Source organism: Euprymna scolopes, chromosome 5, assembly GCF_053919585.1.
Source record: "Euprymna scolopes isolate OS-2025 chromosome 5, ASM5391958v1, whole genome shotgun sequence".
NCBI classification, from domain to species: domain Eukaryota; kingdom Metazoa; phylum Mollusca; class Cephalopoda; order Sepiida; family Sepiolidae; genus Euprymna; species Euprymna scolopes.
In genome coordinates, this window is record NC_136486.1 from 209,562 (window position 1) to 233,862 (window position 24,301).

The 24,301-nt window shown below is 36.9% G+C and overlaps 1 long non-coding RNA gene across 1 annotated transcript in view; it reads right to left on the minus strand.

Annotated features, from left to right (window-relative positions):
- Nucleotides 1-347: 347 nt before the first annotated feature.
- The window catches only part of LOC145276678 (uncharacterized), a 74,173-nt gene continuing 50,219 nt past the window's right edge, over nucleotides 348-24,301 (minus strand). Inside the window, exon 2 of the long non-coding RNA XR_013867984.1 lies at nucleotides 348-3,192. This is a non-coding gene — a long non-coding RNA (uncharacterized LOC145276678). The remainder of the gene's footprint in view (nucleotides 3,193-24,301) is intronic.

Sequence of the window (24,301 nt, forward strand, 5' to 3'; positions counted from 1 at the left end):
CCCGACAACTTTAAAGGATCCATCACTGGCTGAGAAGAAAGATGAAGAGTACTATCACAGCAGTACACTTTGCTTCTAACTAAAGTATTAATGAAAAAATCTTTTACAAACAATATTTAAATAAATGTAGAACTGTATTAAAAAGGCACAAAAAATATCCTTTATCGTTAAAAAGTAGTTATTAAATATAAATTTAATACGTTTAGATAATGAAAAAATTGGAAAAGAAGAATTTAGGATGTTGAACGCATACACAACCCAAAAACTTGAATCGGTTATGACAAATAAGGACACAATGTTTTCTTAAGAAAATGTTTTTCAAATAAACGAACGTACTGAAAAATAAATATTTAAAATCTACTTCATCTTTATTGTCTACAAATAAATCTTTCCATATACCAAGAATCCAAAAACCAAGCACCTCAAATTTATTGTCCAGTTGTTTACAGTGTGGAAAACAGAGGAAACCACAGTAGATCCAAATTTGTCACTTCCATATTAGATTATTTGTATGGTCCTTGAAATATAATTGTTCCATCAGATTTTATTTCTAAATTGAAGTATCTTCATGTCATGTTTTCTGAGGAACACCCTTTTACAGAAAATAGTCTTGTAGGTATCCAAATTATCATACAAAAAAAATAATAGAACTTTGCAATAAGATTAGCCAATATTTTATAAAAATGTATTTTCTTTTAAAATTTTACTTTAATTCGAAGAGATTAAGTCTACCCTTTCTGGGGTGAACACTTGATTCTGCAATGCATTAAATTTATATCTAGGGGCATTTTGGAGAATACATGCTATCAATTAAAGGGCTGCAATTTGTAATTTGCTGCATTTGGGTCATGTAAGGATTGCGTTAAAATAATTTTGTAGGTGGTTTTTCATTAGACCTTTACCACAATGTTATGTAGAACACTGCCACTTTTCCACTTGTTGAAAATTCATGTTCCCAGATGTTTTGCAATCTGTCAAGTTGCATCTCTCCACAAATCTGTCAGTGGAGGTATCTACATACTTAGTTGTAGCGAACTGTGTAATGCCAATCTGCCAGAAACATATTGCATCTGGTCATTAGATGACTTAGACTTTTCATAGTTGCATTAAAAAAGCTGGCCATCGTTTTATATGGGGTTTCATGTGTCTAATTAAGCTTGATATTTTGAAACAAGAATATTTACAAAATTCACAGGAATGTGACTGTTCTTCAACTAAATTTAATTTTGAAGAGATTAGTTTGTTGGTCAAGTAATCTACAAACTAAGGGTCATGGGCTATATCGATATGCAGAGCTCTTAGAGAAAACATGAAAATATTAATGAAATTTTTTTAAAATTGCAAAGGTGTGAAAATTGTGTGGTGGTTTTTCTTTTAATTCAGAAATTGATTAAAAAGTGAGGTTTTGGAGAATAAGTTTCACTATAAAGCAAATCTAATGAGCAAGACAGCATATAAAACATGTCCAGGTCATTTTTTTATTTTGCTCTGCATAGCTTTAAAAAGTAAGCAATATGAACTCCTGTTTGAAAACTTTGAAGACTTCTGTCTTAGTCCATACTTTATAAGAATAGTTTTATTCTTGTTTTTTTTATTTCAGTTAATTTTAAGAGATCAAGGGGCTCCCTACTGGGTCCAACACTTGATTCCATTATGATTTCAATTTATATCCAAGAGCCCTTTTAAGAATAGATGCTGTTCCCTTTATGGCTGCTATTTGTATTTCATTACAGCTTGGTCTTCCAGGGACTGCTTCTAAGTATTTCTGAAGATTCTTTTTTATTAGGTCAGTTGCTCCTATCACAACCAGTATAATGTTTATTTCGTTCAGAGACCATGTCGCTTTTAGATCATTTATTCAGTGTGTTTTCTCATATGTACAACTAAATTTGCTTTCTGAGAACAAGTATATTCACATATTTTGCAAGAATATGGCTTTTCACCGGTGTGTGTTCGAATATGTATGACTAAGGGAGATTTCTGAGAAAAAGAACATTCACACAAGTGACAAGAATATGGCTTAACTCCAGTATGTGTTCGAATATGTTGGACTAAATAGTTTTTGTGCGAACAAGAATAATCACACATTTTACAAGAATATGGTTTTTCACCACTATGTTTACGTTCATGTATCACCAAATTTGCTTTTGTTGAAAAATTAGAATCACATATTTTACAAGAATATGGCTTTTCACCAGTGTGGGCTCGGACATGTTTTACGAAACTTGACTTCATGGTAAAAGAAGAGCCACATTCTTTACAAGAATATTGTTTTTCACCAGTGTGTGTTTGCATGTGAATGACAAAACTTGATTTCTTGTAACAAGAATATTCGCACATTTTACAAGAATATGGACTTTTTCCCATATGTTTTTCCATATGTCGAACTAAATTATATTTCTCAGAAAAAGAATGTCCACATATTTCACAGGAATATGGCTTTTCACCAGTGTGAGTGCGAATATGTCTGGCCAAATTTGATTCAAGAGCACAAGAATATCCGCATATTTTACAAGAATATGGCTTTTCCCCAGTATGTTTTCGTAAATGTACAACTAAATTTGATTTAATTAAACAAGTATATCCACATATTTGACAAGTATATGGAGTTTCTACAGGGCTGTTTTGCATTTGTTGTGCAAATGTTGGTTCAGGAGACAAGGAGTCGTACACATTAAAACAGGATTTCTCTTCACTGTCTTTTTCCATTTTCAAAGTTATTTGAAAATATAACAAGTTTAGAAATTTCTTTTGGTTATAAATTTTTAGACGTTGAGAATTCAGTTAAAAATTCAGCTAACAAATTACTATATATTATTTTATATGTAAAATTCCTGAAAGCAGATTTTTATAATAATTTTTGTGTTAATTAAAAGACAACATATCTTACAATAGGTTAATAAAACTCTTTTCTTTTCCCCTGGTGACTTTATATATCACCTAAAACATGAGTTGAAAAAATGCAGCAAATCAACAAAGAATTACAATGATGCATTTAAATTGTCATTAGTGTAAAAAATCCTCTTTTTACTCATGTGTGAATATTTTTACTATTTCAGAAACTTTGCATAATCCAGTGATATATTTTTCCTCCATAAATTCTGTGTGCTTACTTATAAAAAGACATGTGTTATTCAAATCACAAAGGAATCACTGCTCTGTTCTAATTTATCAGATGGCTTCAAGTAATATCTGTAAATAGAAACAAATAAAATATAATGAATAGAATTAAATTTACTAAACTTAAATACATAACACATATGCATGTAATTTTTATTTTATTATTATTATTATTAATAACTTAAACTTACAACTTAGAAGTCGCTTCAAAATGCCATTCTATAGACATTAGAATAGTATATGAGATTTTTAAGAATAAAGTTAAATTAATCATTCAATTATTATTACTTATTATTATTATTATTATTATTATTATTATTATTAATATTATTAAAGATTTGAACATTTCGGATATTTTATATAATGTTCACATTGCTGATTTTGGGACTTTCGAATGTTCAACTTTCAATCTTTATTTATAAAATTCACTCAGAATTTTTAGAATTCTTTTTAAATTTATCTTTGATTTCATCAAAGTAAATAAAAAGTAATTCGATGCCAATATTACATAGAGAAACACAAAACACATGCTGAAAAGGATTCATCAATGTTCTAAATACTCATCATAGAATATTTCACAAGTCGATGGTAAAAATGGAAATGACCAAAGAGTAAAGTCTATTGATTGATGTTACAATAATTATGTTCCCCACATTATTTTGAATAATGTTAACACATTTTATAGAAGTCTGTTTTTTGTTCAGTTCCTTAACATTATTTGTGATTAGAAAAAATTGCCACCCTAGAAAAGACAATAGGATTCCATTTCCGTTTAATGAAAATCAGTTTTCTTTTTTGTTGCAGACCATCTACAAGTGGGCTAGTTGTGTACAAATCCCAAGAGTTATAGGAGCCTTCTATCAAATCTGAAAATGGAACAATGTTACACAAGCGAAATCAGAGATTCACCATTATAAAACTCATGCTCAATACTGATCCAAGTTTTGACAACAGGACCATTGCCAGCACCCTCAAAATGCATTGCTAGATTTGCAAGAATAGCAGGGGCATGCCCAGGGTAATGAAAACAAAGTTTCTGTCCAGAGTTATGGTTTTTTGCTGTGGTTTCAAGTGATGGCCACATCATACCACCTCACATTTTTGAATTGGCTTGAAAGTCAACAATAAAGTGTACCTGGATGTGCTGAAGAGTGTGATAATCCCCTGAATTAATCAGGTCGCCGCTGGCAAACACTGGGTGTGGCAACAGGACTCAATGCTTGCCCACAAGTCCAAAGAGACTGGGGCTTAGCTTCAGAACGAGTGCTACGACTTTACTCTTCTTTCACTGGCCCCTCCCCTTCCCTGACCTGAACCCGTTGGACTACTTCGTTTGGTCATATATCGAGAACATCATGAACATAACCTCCCACAACACCAAAGCCAACCTGATTGCCCCCATTCACTGAGTATTCATCACGCTTCCACTGTCACTGGTAGAAAAAGCATGCTCTCAATTCCAGACCTGTATCGGGGTGGTGATCAAGGCTGAAGATGGCTACATTGAATAGATGTCAGCTCTACTACATAATTAAGTTACCTAGATTAATTTTCTCAATAAAAGTTTAAAAATAAAGCTGTAGTCTTGTTTCCTTTAGGGCAACATTTTTATCATTCCACCATAAATATATAAGAAAATTACATTTTCAATTTTGTTAGACGAGGATAGATATGTTGTATTATTCAGAGTACTGTTCTCATCTTGTATATTACTTTCACAATATAACATCAGACCTGGTTTAGCTACATCTTGTGAAATTAAGGAATCTGTAAGGAGTTTTTAATGAAATTTTTTATTTTATACTTAAGTGTAGCTGGTTCTCCATCCATCAGCAATAATCGAGTAGAATTCTTAAATAATGTGTAATTTTATTCTTAGCATCGCCTTGTAGTGAGGATTCAATTTTCAACGTCCACATAATTCCTATCACTTTTAACTGGGAAAATAGAAACAGACATAACATGACCTACCTGTGAAGCACCCACATTCTGCTTGTCATGCGCGTTTGACAGGAAAAAAACAAAAGCAAGATGGCGTCTGTGATATTTAACAAATGGTCTCATGTAATCTCGCAAGATTCACATGGATAAATGTAATATAAAGTGGGTCGCTTAGAGGTGTGAGGAAAGAGCTTTCGTTGTTCAGATGCTAAACAGGTGATGCTACAAGACAAACGGTTACTCAGTGCATTGCGTTGTGTGAAGGAGGTTCCAGTTCTACAAGCTATTTCAGCATGACGTCAGGATCCTAAGCTAATTCCACTGTTTGATGGCAGCAGCGCTGAGCAGTCAGTACAGGAATGGGTGAAAAAGGCAGAATTGATATGCCAGCTCAGTGGTGTGAAACGTCTGGAATGCATGGTCCCAATGCGCCTTGTTTGGGGCGCATATGCTGTATACCAGCAGCTAACGGATGAAAAGAAGGCAGATTTCACCTGCATCAAAAACGCCCTCTACACAGCATTTGCATTAGATCCAGTTGCTGCATGGAAGAAGTTTATGGCACGCAAGTTACATTCCGGGGAGACAGTTGATGTTTATCTGGCAGAACTGACATCTCGAAAATATTAGATTTTTTTTTTTACATAGGCATCACCACTTATCCAGGTCAAGAGGCCACTCGAGGATAAGGGTTAAAGAGTGTACAGTAGAAATTGAATAGATAGGTGATACTAAAAAGGAGTCCAGAGACTGTAGACCACGCGGCAGCTGTGCAGCCATCACAGGGTGGATCTCAGAACCTGGGCACAGTTACAAGCTGCTACAAGTGTGGTGGGCCCAACCATTTGGCTCATGATTATCTCTAATCGCACTCACTGACTCAAAAGCTTAGCGGGCTTCAGTGCTATAAATGTAAAAACCAGGGGCACCTGGCCCATGCCTGTCTGTGAAATGGGCAAAGGGAGGAAGCTACAGTGCCAATCTTCTCACCAGATTGGTGCTGCCCACAGTGACTCTGCGCGTTAATGGACATTAATGCCTCACCCTTGTAGACACTGGGTGCATCCAGACCCTAGTGTGCAAGGCATGTTGCGACACTTAGTACAAGGAGAGAATTCTGGTGCTAACCGTCGGTAGCGGGTCGCTGGCCTCTTGTGGCGTGAGTTCCATTAGCACAAGCATCGGCGACGGGCCTGCGGTAGTCGAGCAAGCCCTGGTGGTGGCTGGAGTGCTGCTTGGATACAAGCTAATTCTAGGGATGGATTTGATTACACAGCTGGGTGGAATCACTGTGAACTGCACCAGCAAGATAGAGATCTCCCGACATGAGAAATGTGTTTGCACCACAATTACCCTGGATGAGCCTGACTTTCATGCAGAGTACGACAGGGAAACCAACGCGTGGACGGCATCTTGGAAGTGGGCTGGCGATCAACCACCAATATCCTTATGGAACCGACTATCAGAGTACCCCGCTCCAATGAGGCTCAAAGGCAGTATAAAGAAGAACTGCAGACTTGGATCAACAATTGCTGGCCCAATTCCATACCCTGAGGATGGGTTCGGCCCTCCCCACCTCAAGGATCGATTCCTTTGATGGCTGTCTTACAAGATAGCAAACAGAAGGTCCGACCCGTCATGGACTACTGTGAACTTAATGACCATGTCAACCCGTACACAGCAGGGGCAGATGTTTGCACACTCAAATTAAGGGAGTGGCAGCAGCAAGAGTTGGCCGTGGCGATTCTGGACCTGTGCAGGGCCTACCTGCAGATACACATTGAAAAAGAGCTGTGGCCGTTTCAGACTGTGGAAATTAAAGGAACTTGCTATTGTCTGACCAGACTAGAGTGTTACATGATAAGGGCTGTCCCCTTTTCATGTAAGTATAAAAATAGAGAGATTACTTAAAATGAAAATAAAATGAGAGAAAGCAGAAATCGAACCTTGGATATAAGTTTTAAAGAACAATAGGTTTAAATGGAATGTCCAGTAAATTGTTAATTCTGATGAAATAAATAATAAATAAACTATTCAATTGTTAGAAAGAATGTGGATAATAAAATATGGGTTAAATAAATTAGATATGTAGGTTGAATTCCTTTGTGAAAATAACAAAGAAAAAATAGGTTATTGGAAAATCAGAATGTTCGGGAAACGTGTGACTCGCGCATGTTGATGGCATGTGAATTGTGATCACGTGGCAGGACATGCATGGATTTCTCAATATAGGAAGTGAGAGTTAGTTAGTTAGAGAGTTAGTGAGAAACACAGAGGAAGTTTGAGAACGACAGACGATAGTCTGGAGTTTGGAATTCGAACATCTAGGAAGTGAGATGGTCACTTGGAAACTTAATATGTGAAGCTTCGAATTCTTGGACGCAAAGCCCCCAACCGGTCAGGGAAGAATAAATGTTCAATGTGTTTTTATAACTGCCGTTTCCTGTGTCCATCATTACATGAAAGAGGTATTGTCTATTTATGTGTACAAACTATTTAAAATTCATCATCTAAAAAAATATATGTGTTAGAAAGTAAATGTGTCTATTTATATTATACAAACACTCCCGTTCATACGAACTGTCAAAGCATAAATGCCAACCTGTCAATCCATCGGCATAAATGCAAACCTCTCAATTATCGGTCTGTCTATCTAGATATGAAACACTTTCTCAAAATGTATTTATATGCAATCACTCTCATTTATAAACTCTCACGCTCTCTTTATATTTTACTAATGTGTTAATGTCTCTATATCTCCCATCTCTTCTCACAACAAATTCACACACATGAACCTCAAAGATCTCTTACTTCCAGGAATAGTCTTAAGACTCCTATCCTTACTAATAAGAACATTTAATAATAATAATAATAATAATAATAATAATAATAATAATAATAACTATATAACAAATACAAATTTGGTATACGTGACTAGTCCACTCATGCAAGGGTGGGTAAAAAAAAAAAAAAAAGAAAGAAACTGGCGTTACCATGAAAAAAACACGTTTACTAGACGATCACAGAATGCAAAAAAGAAAAAGAAAAAGAAATTCAAAACGAAATAAAACAATAATTAAAAAAAAAAAGAGAAGCATTGAAAAAATAGAAGAAAAAAAATGAACACACAAAAGAACAAAAGATACAAGAAATATTTAAAAAAAAAGAAAAGGCCGATATGCCGCAAAAGAAATCCGTAGTAATGAATGGAAATAATAAATAGTAGTAAAAATAAGTAAGCGTGCATAATTCATTGAAATGAATTCTTTTGTTTAAAAAAAAAAATATATATATATATATATATGTAGCACAACAAAATAAATGTGTGTCAGAAATGTTTGTAAATGCAGGCCAAAGCAGTTTGTTTAAAGTTCAACTGTCAATCATTGTAATATTTGTGTCAAAGGCGGATGTACTTTTAAAAACTTGTGTTATATAAAAAAGAATAAAATGCGCTATTGTCAAAAGAAAGCTGCAGAAATGTGAAACGATTGAACTTTGCAGTTTTTTAATGTGCGTTTTAATTGTTTGTCTTTAAAAAAAAGGACAATTTATTTGTGTAACGGACTTTGAAATGTATAATGTAACATATTTTTAAAAAATGTTTTTATATATTTCAAAATGTCTTAAATGTATGTAAATGTAATGTTTTTTTGCGACAGGAATTCAAAGACATTATTAGATATATACATTAGAATTAAAATGATCTAGTAGAAAATAAGATTAAGACGAATGGTTGGCTTAGAAATCAGTTAGACTTTTAAGAGTGGGAATAAATAAATTACGTAAACGGGTATTTAGAGAGTTTTTAGATGTGATAAGCCGTAAGAAAGATGTTTTTTTTTAGCATTTGGTTTTTGTCGTTTCTTTTTTTAGAGATCCTATAATTTTTCTCCAAGAAAAGTGACTTGGTAGGGATTGATAAGCACAAGATGTGCCCCTATTCGAAAAATTTGGGAACCTGGTTAATTAAGTGCTTAAAATAAGCTGGTTGCACGTAACGACTCCAAGCAAGTGGTAAGACTTGCCTTAATTAATAAACAGGCGTTGGAAAGAATACGAAAATTGTTAAGGGGACCAGTAAACCGATGATAGGTAGTCCCGAGGCAATCACATATAGCTTAATGAAGTAAGAGACAGGCAAAAATATGCCGTAGATTACGTAAGAAAGATATAACCTTGTATTTTTTTTTTTAGAGACGCATGAATGTGGGATATATCTGCTGGATCTTGGAAGCTCTGGTGAGAGAAAAGAAAAATCAAAAAATATCGGGCAATTGGATAGAATTTAGTGCGCAATTAAGGTGTTGGGCGCAAAAAGGTGTTAGTTAGGGGTGATATTTTTAAATCCTCGTCGAAGTTTCAAGAATCCAAGCAAGGAAATCTGAGTGAATCTGTATGAGAGAAAAAAGGTATATTTTAAACTTCTGAAGCCAACCACAAAGATTTAAGTATATGAGCTTTGGTATGTCCCATATAAGATAGTTATAGAATAAAAACAAAGCCATACTTGATAAGACTAACCATGCGGAAAGAGTTGATCAGGACACTTTTGGGACAAAGGAAGTCGTCCATTTCGAGGGAGGTGGAAACCTCTAGTCTGCGGCATATGGGTGGCTGGAAAGTAGCTGATGTGAATCATAGGTAAAGACCCTACACCCAAAAAGTAAATGCCAGGAAGATCAGAAAGGTTCTGATCTTATAAAAAATAAATAATTGTGAAGTCAGCCGTGGAGGGCTGACTGAAAGAGATTTTTTTTTTGTTTTTTTAACCTGATCTTTCTAGCCGTGTGGTTGTGTAGATGTAAAAATAAAAAATGTACTAAATTTAAAAATGCATACATTTTTTTGTGAAATATGGAAGGGAGGGATGTTACATGATAAGGGCTGTCCCCTTTTCATGTAAGTATAAAAATAGAGAGATTACTTAAAATGAAAATAAAATGAGAGAAAGCAGAAATCGAACCTTGGATATAAGTTTTAAAGAACAATAGGTTTAAATGGAATGTCCAGTAAATTGTTAATTCTGATGAAATAAATAATAAATAAACTATTCAATTGTTAGAAAGAATGTGGATAATAAAATATGGGTTAAATAAATTAGATATGTAGGTTGAATTCCTTTGTGAAAATAACAAAGAAAAAATAGGTTATTGGAAAATCAGAATGTTCGGGAAACGTGTGACTCGCGCATGTTGATGGCACGTGAATTGTGATCACGTGGCCAGACATGCATGGATTTCTCAATATAGAAAGTGAGAGTTAGTTAGTTAGAGAGTTAGTGAGAAACGCAGAGGAAGTTTGAGAACGACAGACGATAGTCTGGAGTTTGGAATTCGAACGTCTAGGAACTGAGATGGTCACTTGGAAACTTAATATGTGAAGCTTCGAATTCTTGGACGCAAAGCCCCCAACCGGTCAGGGAAGAATAAATGTTCAATGCGTTTTTATAACTGCCGTTTCCTGTGTCCATCATTACATGAAAAAGGTATTGTCTATTTATGTGTACAAACTATTTGAAGTTCATCATCTAAAAAAATATATGTGTTAGAAAGTAAATGTGTCTATTTATATTATACAAACTCTCCCGTTCATACGAACTGTCAAAGCATAAATGCCAACCTGTCAATCCATCGGCATAAATGCAAACCTCTCAATTATCGGTCTGTCTATCTAGATATGAAACACTTTCTCAAAATGTATTTATATGCAATCACTCTCATTTATAAACTCTCACGCTCTCTTTATATTTTACTAATGTGTTAATGTCTCTATATCTCCCATCTCTTCTCACAACATGATCACACACATGAACTCTCCTAAGACTGTCTCATCCCTCTTAAGACAATTACACTTATCTTTAATAATAATAATTAATAAAATATAACAAGGGTTCGCTCTCAGAATGGCATCAGGCATTATGATGGCAAGTATGCACGCAATCCAGCCACAGGATGAGGCTATGAGCCAGGCAACATCATCTTCCATTGACGATATCTTTGTAAATGAGAGCCTCATGTATGCTCAGCCAATCAAAGAGCACTTTGAGAACTTTGGACTGATATGCAAGGAACTGGAGCATCTGCAAGGCGGGGCAAAAGTACTTGGCCTGTGTGTGAGCGGTAGCAAGGAGGGGCTCTACTGGAGGAGAAGTGGTGACGTTTTTGAAGTCTCATCCAATATCACTCGTCGGAGCATTTTTTCTGTTTGCGGAAAGCTGGTGGGCCACTTCTGTGTGTAGTTGGCTTAGGGTGGCAGTGGCAGCCATAAAACGTGCCACATCTGTACCATTAGGATAGGATAATAAATTGCATGATGCCACGCTCCTGAGCATGCTAACAGAAACTTTGGCCAGGGTGATTCGTGACGACCCTGTGTGAGGGAACTGGTGTGTTAACGGGAACAAGTTCAGTGTGGGTGGACACTAGTTCACTAGCCCTTGGAGTTGCCCTTGCGGTTGATGATGGCATTATCAAAGACACCTGTTGGCTTCGTCCAGAGAATAATTCTAGGCACATAAACCTGGCTGAATTTGATGCCACATTGAAAGGCGCTTCAGTGGCAAGCCAGGGTACTACATATTATTATGGACTCTGCGTGCACTCATCGGTGGATAACTGATGCATTGACTGGAAGAGCATGGCTAACCACACGGGCAATGAGTGAGATGTTGATATGAAGACAGCTCACCACCCTGGTTGATACAATCAGAGTACAACCTGACTGTAGATGTAAAATTGATCAGGTCTGCAAGCAACAGAACAGATGCACTGACACGAGTACCACAACGGTGGCTGCTTGCTGATACCTGGGTAGGTTCTGAGATGTTGCAACAGCCGTCATGTGTAATATGGATGCGGATCATATCAGTGAGATTCATCAGCAATGCGGACACCCAGGGGTTAAGCGGACACTATATTTTGTCAAAATGGTTGACCCAAAAGTAAGAAGGGCAGATGTCAAGAGAGCAGTGGAAAGTTGCGAGGCATGTCAATCAATTTATGTCATTTTTTTTATAAAAAGAATAAGAAATTAAGTTCAAAGTTGCTGCTATCCTATTCCTGAAGATATATTATGGATATTGATTTTTAAATTATTCTATTTTTATTTTGATTATAAACTCAGAATTGGTAAAGTAGAACAAGGTTTTTTCCTTTTTCCAACTAATCAGTTGTATTTTCTAGGGCCTAGTTTATGAAATTTCCTATAGCTTAATATCATTATAAAATTTACCAACAATTTTAATTAATGCCCTTTGAGTTATAGAGAGAAGATTTTTAGTAGTTCACATCCATAGACCTGAGTAAAAAAGAAATTTGTGGTGGCTTCTATTGCTGACATATTAGTGTTTTTTCCAGATCATGTGGAACATTTCCATCGTTTAATTAAAACATGGTCTAAAATGAAATGGCTAAAATTCCAAATCTCAATAATAATACTAATAATGAGGGAGGAGAGACAGACTTAATTAAAATATATATATTATATAGTACAACTGCAATAAGTCATCTAAACAAATGCAAACCGAATGCTTCCATCTAGAAGAGTCACCACTAACAATGCCATCAATGCAACCTGACACAGTACCAAACACTTCCGTCAGCATGACTTGCCATGGTCCCAAACAATTCCATCAACACAACCCGGCATGGGCCCAAACAATTCCAACGAAATGAACCGGCACAATCCCAAACAACTTTGTTGAAATGACCGGACACAATGTGAACCATTCTGTTGATATGATCCGACACACTACCAAAGCAACCTCTGCAGTTACTCGCTGAACAACTCTGGCATAATCTTTTTGTAGCTTTTGGAAAACTCATTTCTCCAATAGGTAGGCTCAACTAAGACACTGACTTACAAATCTTGAGCACTTCTGTGCATGCCTATCACACTCCTTTCTGATCTTGAGATCACACAAATTGCAATGTGGAGCAGGTCACTTTTACCTGGTACTTAGTCTTAATGGTGCAGTCCCAGGAACTTCCTTAGTGATGCTTTTGCTTGTTGCATCATCAAACTTCTACCTTAGATTGTGGGATGCATCACTCTCTGAGGAGCATTCTTCATGTGGTAAGTTTGTTATCACATGCCCTAGCTGTAACTACATGAACTCCACTGACACCATCATATGCGACATGCTAAGCCAAGGGATTACGGATCCTGATATTCAACTAGACCTTCTGAGAAATACAAACCAGGACATGCTATTAGAAGTGTTTCAATTTATTGAGGCTAAAGAGGCTGGTAAGCGATCTGCTTCAAAATTGTTAAACACCTACACAGTGGAAGCTGCACAGTCATCATATCAGAGAACTAAGTACCAACTCAATAAGGTCAAACAAGGACTATGTTCCTACTGAGGTAAATGTACAATGATACAAAAAGCACTGCACCTGCTTCGCAGTCTGATGACCACTCAGGTGCCAGAACTCCTTCAACATTATTCGTCAGCTGTCATCTGTGTTCTTTGAAAGAGGCGCCCCCGAAGAGGTGCTGATGGACAATGACCCAGCCTTCTGCAGCTGACAGGTCATCCAGCTCCTGAAGGCGTGGAGAGTACAGCTGCGACTGCAGTGTGCTTATGTGCCATCTGGCAACGGTATTGCTGAGTGGAGCCATCGCAGCATCAAAAGAATTGCAGCCAGGAAACAGTGCACCATCTCAGAAGCTGTATATTGGTACAACATCACGCCAAAAGATTGGTGTCTCTCCAAGAACAGTGCCTGCAAAGTCAATCTACCAATACTGAGAAAAGGGAATCTACCCCAACAGAGAAGTTGCCAACAAGGAAGGACAGAGGTCGTATGCACCAGGAAATCCTGTCTGGGTGAAGCCGCTGGAAAGCTGGTGCACTGACATATATACAGGGCTGAGTGATTGATGTAGTGAGTCAGCAGGTTGACGGTGTACCCCGTCATGTTAGGGACATGAGACCAGCACCACAGTTGCAACAACCACTGGACGACGGGAGCAACTCTGGGTCTGAGGCTAGTGGACCATCGCTCTGATTTGCACTATCCTCATCAAGCAGTGAATCCAATATTAGTAGCCTTTCAGAGGAGGTAGTGTTCTTCGACTCTCAGACTACAGATGAGATCACAAGTGAACAAGAGGCCTACATTGTCCCTCTTTGAAGAAGCATCCGACGGAAGAAAGCGCCACCTCCCTGCCATCTCTGTGATCATGAGATCAGGAGGGTATGTGGGGAAAATAGAAATGGACATACAAACGGCCTACCTGTGAAGCACCCACGTGTCTGCCTGTCATGCATATTGGACAGGAAAAAGATAAACCAAGATGGCGTCTGTGATATTTAACAGAAACGGTCTCATGTGATCTCGTGAGATTCACATAGGTGAATGTAATATAAAGCCTGTTGCTTGGGGGTGTGAGGGAGTTTTATGCCATACAGATGGTAAATAGGTGACGTTACAAGACATATGGTTATTCAGTGAATTAGAATGAGTGAAGAAGCTTCCAGTTCTACAAATTGAACCAGTACCAATTGGCGAACCTGTCACTTGGTGTCATAGAATGATGTGTGCAAAGAAAAATGGCTAACCAAGATGCATAGTCGATCTTCAAACCCTAAATGCCTATGCAACTCGTGAAATGCATCACACACCATCCCAAATCCTCCAAGTGCGATCAGTGCCATCTGGTAAAAAGAAGATTGTCCTCTATGCATGGAATGGTTACCACAGTGTACCTCTCTGTGAGGAAGATCGCCATCTTACCACCACTTGGGGTCGATATCACCATAGGACGGCACCACAGGGCTACATTGCTTCTGGTGACAGATACACACAACCAGTGGCGGCTCGTGCATGGAGCAGCGAGACTGCAGCACCCCCAAGTTATTTCTACACAATATTAATGATAAAATTAAAAATAATATGTTTGTTTTTTTATTATTATTATTTTATTTTTTTCTATGTGTAAATTATAAAATCATTAAGTTTAATGTCGGTATCTCCAAATTCATATAAAAACAAAAATAAAACTGGCTTGGAGCTGTGAAATTCACAGTTACACTTTCTTAATGAAATTCTCTTGTGCGCATGCGCGCTTTAGACGCTTTAGGCAGCCGATGAAAGCCGCTTGAGGAACTGTCGCTTGTCGCAGCTCCACGTCGTGAAATTCGTTGTTTGCTTAGAGTGTGCGCCTGTATAGATATGATAACATTGTTATTGAAAAAAACAAAACAAAAAGGAGGTTTATTTACAATTTAAAAAAAAAAAAATTATTAAAATCTGCATATAACGTGTTCTTGTACATAAAATATTGTGCTTTTTCTTTTCTTTATTTTTAAATACGCACGCTTTTAGCGTTGCGATTTAATTCAGTAGCAGATGAAAATATATAATATGCAGAAACTGTTTTTTTTATTATTAAAAGTATTCGGGGATTTAGCAGTGAAGCTAACACATGACTAACAGTAAAAATCAAATCTACAATAAATAAATCTTACCATAAAAATAAAGTTACTTTTCCATCTACCTGCCTTTTTGTTTGTTTGTTTTAAGTAATTTTAAATGCTATTTATTTTGCAACAACTAAACTTTACAAAATTAAAAAAAAGCTATTTACATTTTTTCCTAGAAACAAACAAGCGAAGAAACAGTTTATGTTGAAAATACATTTTAATTAGAAATCTTTTTAACTTGTATGTTTTAATATAAAAAAATTAGCATGTATTTGCCTCCAACGAGGGCAATATTAAAGTTTTACACTTTGAAAAATGGGGGTTTTACACAAGGTTTTTTTAATTAAAATGTGTTTGTAAGTAAAAAAAAACAGTTTTTATAATTATGCATTTTTAAACTTTACATTGAATTTGTTAGTAGATGGGGCAGATAATACGCATTAAAAAAGTAATTAGAAATCCTTCTGGACTAAGACAATTTTAATTTTTTGTTTTCTTTGGGGAGAAAGCTACATTAAAATTCGATGTTTTATAATGCTTATATATGACACCCTATTTTCTTATAATAAATCTCCACTTTATGTCGATCTTTACGGGCATAGGATTAGCCAAGCTTATTTTCTCTTTTTATAATAAAATGCAAGTTGTTAAAAGATTTGTAAATAAAATTTTGTATCTTTAAATATTTTTGCTTGTTTGCTCACTATATAAAAATATAAACTTTTTTATTTTGCATTTTATTTACAAATACTTTTTGTTATAAATACATTTTAAAAAAAAATTTTTGTAAATAAACCTGTTATTAAATAAAACGCTATTTTCAAATAGTACACTCTGAAGAAATTTTATTATCCACTTTGTCCCGTGGAAGTTAATTCTTCTTAAACAATTAATCGTTACTACTAACTCTGAAACTGAAGGAAAAAATTACAAACAAAAAGAGAAAAAAATAGGAGAAACAGAATTTATTAACAAAGATATCTAAAGAAAAAGTAATGACCTCTATGGGCTGCCAAAAATGTCCATCTGGCTTACAAGAGTCTTGTCTTGTAGTAGTAACCAAAACGGGGGAGAGAGAGTGAAGGGAAATAGAAGAAAAGAGAGATAGAGAAGGAGGAAGAAGGGGGGGAAAAAGGAGGGGATCACTTACTGGAAGCTTCTGGGCGCCCTTTTACGAAAGGAACATTTAGAAAGTTCGTTTTCTTGTGGGTTTTATTTTTTGAGTTTGTGTTGGTTAAAAGTTCCCTTTTTCTTTCTTTTTCCTGGAAATTCGTTTTTCGTAGTCCTTCAGCAAGGTCGAAATTTCTTAAGGCTGAATATTCTGGTGTTTTCGGGTATCTTCGAAAACTTCCCTGCGGCGAATTTTCTGTTCAAAACTTCTATTATCTTTCCTCGATAATAGTATCAGTTTTCAAGTGTCTTAGAAAACTTGGTTCTTCTGTTTAAAACGTCTATTATCTTTTCTCGATAATAGTATTAGTTTTCAAGTGTCTTAGAAAACTAGGTTCTTCTGTTCAAAACTTCTATTATCTTTTCTCGATAATAGTATTAGTTTTCAAGTGTCTTAGAAAACTAGGTTCTTCTGTTCAAAACATCTATTATCTTTTCTCGATAATAGTATTAGTTTTCAAGTGTCTTAGAAAACTAGGTTCTTCTGTTCAAAACATCTATTATCTTTTCTTGATAATAGTATTAGTTTTCAAGTGTCTTAGAAAACTAGGTTCTTCTGTTCAAAACATCTATTATCTTTTCTCGATAATAGTATTAGTTTTCAAGTGTCTTAGAAAACTAGGTTCTTCTTTTCAACGAATTTAATGTCTCGTCAAGACAGAGTTGTACAACGCCTTAGTAAATTCCAGGCGTCCCTTTTTATCCGAGACCGACAGTTCGACCGTTCTGGTCCCCTCGAAGTCTTGTTCACAACTGCCCACTTTAACTCAAAATATCACACACGTGCGTCAATTTAGCGCGAAAACGTCTCATCCAATCAACGGGCATAAGGGAGTCAGGTGACATAAAAAAAAGGGGGAAGCTAGGGAAGGGGGTAGGAAAGGGGTTAAGAAGAAAGGAAGGAAGAACAGAGCAGCAAAAAGAAGGAAAGAAAAAGGAAAGAAAGATGGTGGAAGATAATTTCCACACTCTCCCTAAAAAGAAAAAAGACAAAAAGAAAAAATCCTCAAACAACAATCTAATACCAAACGTATTCTGGATTTCTTTCATTTAAAGGTTTAACAGACCTTACAGGCCTAGACTGAAAGTTTTCCCTGTCCCGACTAGTCCCCGAGCTCAGAGAATTGCCCTCTCCATCGTTAGAAGCTTGGTGAGAATGGGTTATGGAAAGTTCTAAAGGACACAAGTTCCTTAAGGAATGTTCCTGAGTGCTGCCATCACTCCTTCTGATTAAAGCTGACCGAACTAAGCTATCCGATCCAGAAGTTAGATTAACCACCCTTCCCAAGGACCAGTAAGGACGAGACTTCATAGGGTTTTTTATCAAAACGACATCACCCAGCTTAATCATATTTTCAAAATCAGATTGGTAAAGATCCTGCGACAACTCCCTCAGACCCAAGAGATATTGTTCATACCATAGCCCTTTAAAACGATTCAAGAATTCATCTCTACATCCCAGACTCTCAATAAGATCTTCTTTACTAGGGGGGTTATTCAGGAAACAATCTTCTTCTAAGGACAAAAACACAGAGTTTTTATGGAAGGGATGCACAAAGGCATTAGGAGTAATCACCTCCAAGCCAGAGTCATCAGAGCAACGATAGGTCAAGGGCCGATCGTTAACAGATCCTTGCACATCTGACAGAACGGTCAAAAGTTGAAAATAACTTAACTTCCTACGTCCTATAACCTTGAAAAGACAACTTTTAACAACTCGAATTAATCTTTCCCACACAGCACCGTACCAAGCAGAATATAAAGGTATGGTTTAGTGTTTGATAAGATGGGCATCAACTGTCCCTCTAAATTCGTCAGACAAATAAACCTGTTTAACAAGGTCACAACCCGCCACAAAGGACTTTGCATTATCCGAATAAATGTGAGACGGGACCCTATAAAAATAGAAAAATCTCAAAAATGCCAAAACCACAGACTGAGTGGTCATATCAGGCAACAGTTCCAAGTGTATAGCTCGCACACTAAAACAGGTGAAGATTAAAATATACATCTTTTTAGTTTCATCACCTTCATGCACCCACAAATGGCCAGTAAAATCGATCTCGATGTGCAAGAACGGCTTAACTAAATTAACCCGATGCTTAGGCAAATTTGTAACCTTGGGATATCTAAAGGAAAGAGTGTTATATTTTTTGCAAACGACACAACAAGATATCACCGTTTTAATAGCTTGTCTAGCTTTGGGTATCCAAAATCCCAACATTCTGATTTTGCTAAGCATAGCAGCAATTCCCAGATGCTTACACTTCAAATGACAATCCATGATTATCAAACTTGTAACATGACAAGACTTAGGAAGCAGAATAGGATGAAGGACTGCATCAGAAAAATAAGTAGATTTACCAATTCTACCTCGTGAGCGAATCAATCCTTCATCATCCAAAAATAAATTAAATTTAGAAACCAAAGGGGGGGCTTCACCGCCATCAGACTTAGACAAATAATCCTTTTCCTTAGAAAGGAACAGTCCTTGTGTCATTCTGAGCAAGTACAATCTCGCCTTAATACTAGAGTCGAGAACAATACCTCTCATTTTTGATATAAATCGGAATACAGCAATCAAAACTCCAATGAGCTTCTTCAGCGAAGAAAATCTCTCTACTTCAATTATATAACTGCCCTGAAAGACAGGTTCACAACCAGTAACTGTACTGATCAACATCTGGCTAGCCGGATTAAGACAATTCAGGTCATAACTAGGCCATATCAAGTTATCTCCTTTCAACCATTCAGGCCCGAATAACCAACGAGTAAAAATCATTTTAAATTTGTTCAGGGACATACCCCTCGTGACAAAGTCAGCAGGATTGTCATTAGTCTTCACATACTTAAACTTCACTGTCAAACCTTTATCACTAAGATTTTTTACCATCGCTTTTACATCCTTTAACCGGTTACGAGTGAATTGACATTTCGTATGGACATTGTCAGATAAAACCCAGGACAGTACTACCTGTGCATCTACAGCGATAATCACAGAACTGAGCACTTCCAAAGGGAGTATTTTCACCAGAACAGAAATGTGCTTCATGCATAAATATACCGCTAACAGCTCCAAGGTGGGTAAGGTTCTCTTAACAGAGGGAACAACCCTGGCTTTAGCGAATATCAGTCTGGCTTCTCCATGCTGATGTAAATATACCGCGATTCCATAGGCCAGGTTCGAGGCATCACAAAACACTATCAACATAGCGGAAGAATCGGAAGCCACGGAGTAACGGTCGAATTCAAGCTCCCCGATACGTACCAGATCCTTATACAACTTCTCCCAGTCAACCATAATGTCGGGTGGGACCGGCTGGTCCCAGGATACTTTCAACTTCCACAATTTACTAAGAAGGATCCTACCTTTAATAGTAACAGGGAGCATTAAGCCAAGGGGGTCAAATACAGAGGAATTTACAGACAAAATATCCCTCTTAGAGGATACTGATCTTCCTTCAATGCAAGAACTTACTCGCATTTTGTCAGAGGAGGGGTTATACAAATAGCCCAATACCTTCTCAGTGTCAGAACCGTGGGAGGAGAGACTGTTATCCTGCAACATTCGCTTAGCAAGCACTTCATTGTTGCTACAGCAATTCCTCAAGGAAAATCCACCTTCCCCCATGACAGAAACAGCTTCCAAGTACAGCTGCATCAGAACTTCAGCAGAATTATGAGTTTTCACCAGATTGTCCACATAGAAGTGGCCCAAAAGCATCTCCCCGCAAGGACCAGGAGGGTATTTCTCCACATGATATCGAACCATGTAGCTCAGTATGAAAGGACTGGATACAAAGCCAAATATAAGAGTGTTGTATCTAAAGCAGATCAACTCATTACCCAATCTTAAAAAGAAGCAGAATCTATTTTTGTCACATTCGTCATTCAAACGAATCATTAAAAAGGCCTTCCGAATATCGGCCAGTAGAACATACTGGTTCATCCGAAACCGCAAAAGCAAATCCAGCATGTCAGTGCACATATTGACACCAGAATAAGCGCAGTCATTTAAAGAAGGTTTCCCACCGGTTCTCAAAGAACAATTGAAGACCGGTCTAATCTTGGTCGTGCACTGTAAATCCTGTTTTATCACCGGTCGATGAGGAATCCATACGTATTTGTTAAAATCAGAAGGAGTAACCACAATCCTTTCAATTATTCCTTCCTTTTCTTGATCTAAGAAGACCTGACAATAATCCTTGTACAACCCCTGTTCCGTCAGCTTCTTCGATACGCGATTCAAAACTGACAAAGACACCTGATGATTAGCAGGCACCGATTTTAATTTTTCTTCATTCCAAGGCAAACTGACATAGTAAGAGTTATCTATGAAGCGAATGGAGGAGCGAAAGGACTCAATCATATTCTTATCGAAATCACTGAATTCCTCATCAACAATACCTATGGTTTCCAAACTAAATATTTTTTCTACAGTCCTCTCAACAGAAGACTCCTCAAAACAACTGAACGGATCAGTATACACAGACTTGGGGTTCAACGCAAAATATACATGAGTGAGGTCGCACACAGAGTGTTCCTTGACGACTTGAGCATAATTCAATTCCAACCCCTTTTCCAGGTCTTTGGGAGGAGGAGACCCAAAATCCGCCAGATCACCAAACAAAACCATTCCTTGGGGAAATTCCCACACAAGGCCCTCTCTAAACTCCTTTAAATTCATAGGTCCCAAAAACCTAAGCACGTCCACACCCAGTAAGCCATATACAGGCAAAGTGTCATCTCTCAACTCCGAGAAATTAGCAGCCAATTTGACCTGATGTTTCTTAAGGTCTTCTACCACAGAATTCAATCCGTGAACACGAAAAGAAAGGTCCATATCATCATCCACCAAGAACAACACAGAACGGCATGAATTTGGAAACCTCACTTGAAGATTAACTTCCTTCAAGTGTGTAACTTCTTTTCCCAAAAAGGTCTTAATCAGAAACTTACGATCTCTCATGGGAGTATTAATATCAGAAAAGGCATCCAACATTTTTCCAGACAAATAGGATCGCTCACTACCAGTGTCGATAAGGCAGTTGAAAGATACACTTTCACCAGATCCATTGTCGACGGCAACCTCAACAACAGGCAGTAACGAAGAGCTATTCAAGTGCCAACAAGCATTAGAAGCAGTAGATTCACCCCCAACAGAAGGACACAGCACTCTACAGTGACCCTTCTTATTACATAGCCAGCACATTCCATACTCCTTACCCTTGCAAATACATGACTCTTCTGCATGAGAAGGGCTCGAGCACTTGCTACATAAGCCAATCTCCTTACACCTCCTCAACCAGGCAGCATGAGAAGGAAAAAACTTGCAGGAATAACCGTTATGGTTATTGGTTCGGCAAAAATTACACTTAAATCCAATCTTAGTAGACTGGATATGAAAATTTTCCAGTGTTGAAGGTTTTTTAGCATCTGGAGAGCCCATGAACCTCGGGGAAAATGTTTTCTTAGGTATATTAGCCACCTTCCGAGGATATGTTTCCTTATTTTTACAAAACTCAATCGTTCGAAATATTTCCGAACTGTGGTCTAGTATGTCTTCCAGGGTAGGGTAATTATTTCCTATTTTATGTATCAACTCAGACCTAAAAAGAGTGGGCAGCTTACTAAAAACAATATGACTTAATAGCTTGTTTCCGGGAGAGTTCATCTCCAAGAAATTTAAACTGAAAGAACTATTTAATTTGTGAACCTGAGCCTTAACAGAATTCAAGAACTTCTTTGCTACTAAGTTGTTGCTTAACTTCTCTATACCCAATATATGGGAAAAAACAGAATCCACAATGTTGTCCTTATCTAGAAATTCCGACGCGAGAATGTCGGTGGCTATGCGATAGTTTTCCTCAGATATAGAGAGGTGCTGCACCAGTTGAAAGGCGTAGCCAGACAAATGGTTTTTCAACACAACTAACCTCAGGGCGTCATTTTCTAAGTCCACTACGCTATTTTCGAATTCCCGCTGAAAATTAAGGAAGGCTAATATATCGTTTTCTAAATCCTTTTCACTAAACTTGGGACATTCAATTTTAGGCGTCATCCCCAGACGTTTTTCCTTAATAAGAGAGACTTTGTGATTTGCACTATCCCTTACTTCTACCGAAGGCTTGAGTCTAGACAATTTTTCCAACACCTTCACTCGATGGAGAGCGCAATCCCTATTAAATGCCTTAATCTCCTCATCTTCTGTTCCCTCAATTAAATAGGCATTAATAATTTGCTCGTCTAATAAATCCACTGAAGCAATGTAATCATCTATCTGCTTTTTATATAACGTATAACCTACTTCATTTATTTCATCTAATGAGTCTAAAAACTCAAATACAGTTAAGATTTTATCTCTAATAATCTTTCTTTTTTCAAATAACATTGAGGTAGTGGGAGAGGTAGTCATTTTAGAATACTAAACCCCGCCCCTTCTAACCTATCAACGGCTAAATGCTAAACCACTACCCTTTTGGCGCGCGCGCCACAACAACCCTTCTTGGCGCCAAAAATGCCTGTAAAAAAAGGAACAAGAAGCCAAAATGGCCGACGCAGAAACAAAGAAGAAGGAAGGAGGGAGGGGGGTACTATCTACGCGATGGACAGCAGCCGGTCATCAAAAAGCCGAGACCAGTTTAGCAGAGAGTAGCTTACTAAACTGGCAGAGTTATTAACTCTATGAGTACCTATTTTTGGCAGAGTGAAGAAATTTTATTATCCACTTTGTCCCGTGGAAGTTAATTCTTCTTAAACAATTAATCGTTACTACTAACTCTGAAACTGAAGGAAAAAATTACAAACAAAAAGAGAAAAAAATAGGAGAAACAGAATTTATTAACAAAGATATCTAAAGAAAAAGTAATGACCTCTATGGGCTGCCAAAAATGTCCATCTGGCTTACAAGAGTCTTGTCTTGTAGTAGTAACCAAAACGGGGGAGAGAGAGAGTGAAGGGAAATAGAAGAAAAGAGAGATAGAGAAGGAGGAAGAAGGGGGGAAAAAAGGAGGGGATCACTTACTGGAAGCTTCTGGGCGCCCTTTTACGAAAGGAACATTTAGAAAGTTCGTTTTCTTGTGGGTTTTATTTTTTGAGTTTGTGTTGGTTAAAAGTTCCCTTTTTCTTTCTTTTTCCTGGAAATTCGTTTTTCGTAGTCCTTCAGCAAGGTCGAAATTTCTTAAGGCTGAATATTCTGGTGTTTTCGGGTATCTTCGAAAACTTCCCTGCGGCGAATTTTCTGTTCAAAACTTCTATTATCTTTCCTCGATAATAGTATCAGTTTTCAAGTGTCTTAGAAAACTTGGTTCTTCTGTTTAAAACGTCTATTATCTTTTCTCGATAATAGTATTAGTTTTCAAGTGTCTTAGAAAACTAGGTTCTTCTGTTCAAAACATCTATTATCTTTTCTCGATAATAGTATTAGTTTTCAAGTGTCTTAGAAAACTAGGTTCTTCTGTTCAAAACATCTATTATCTTTTCTCGATAATAGTATTAGTTTTCAAGTGTCTTAGAAAACTAGGTTCTTCTGTTCAAAACATCTATTATGTTTTCTCGATAATAGTATTAGTTTTCAAGTGTCTTAGAAAACTAGGTTCTTCTGTTCAAAACATCTATTATCTTTTCTCGATAATAGTA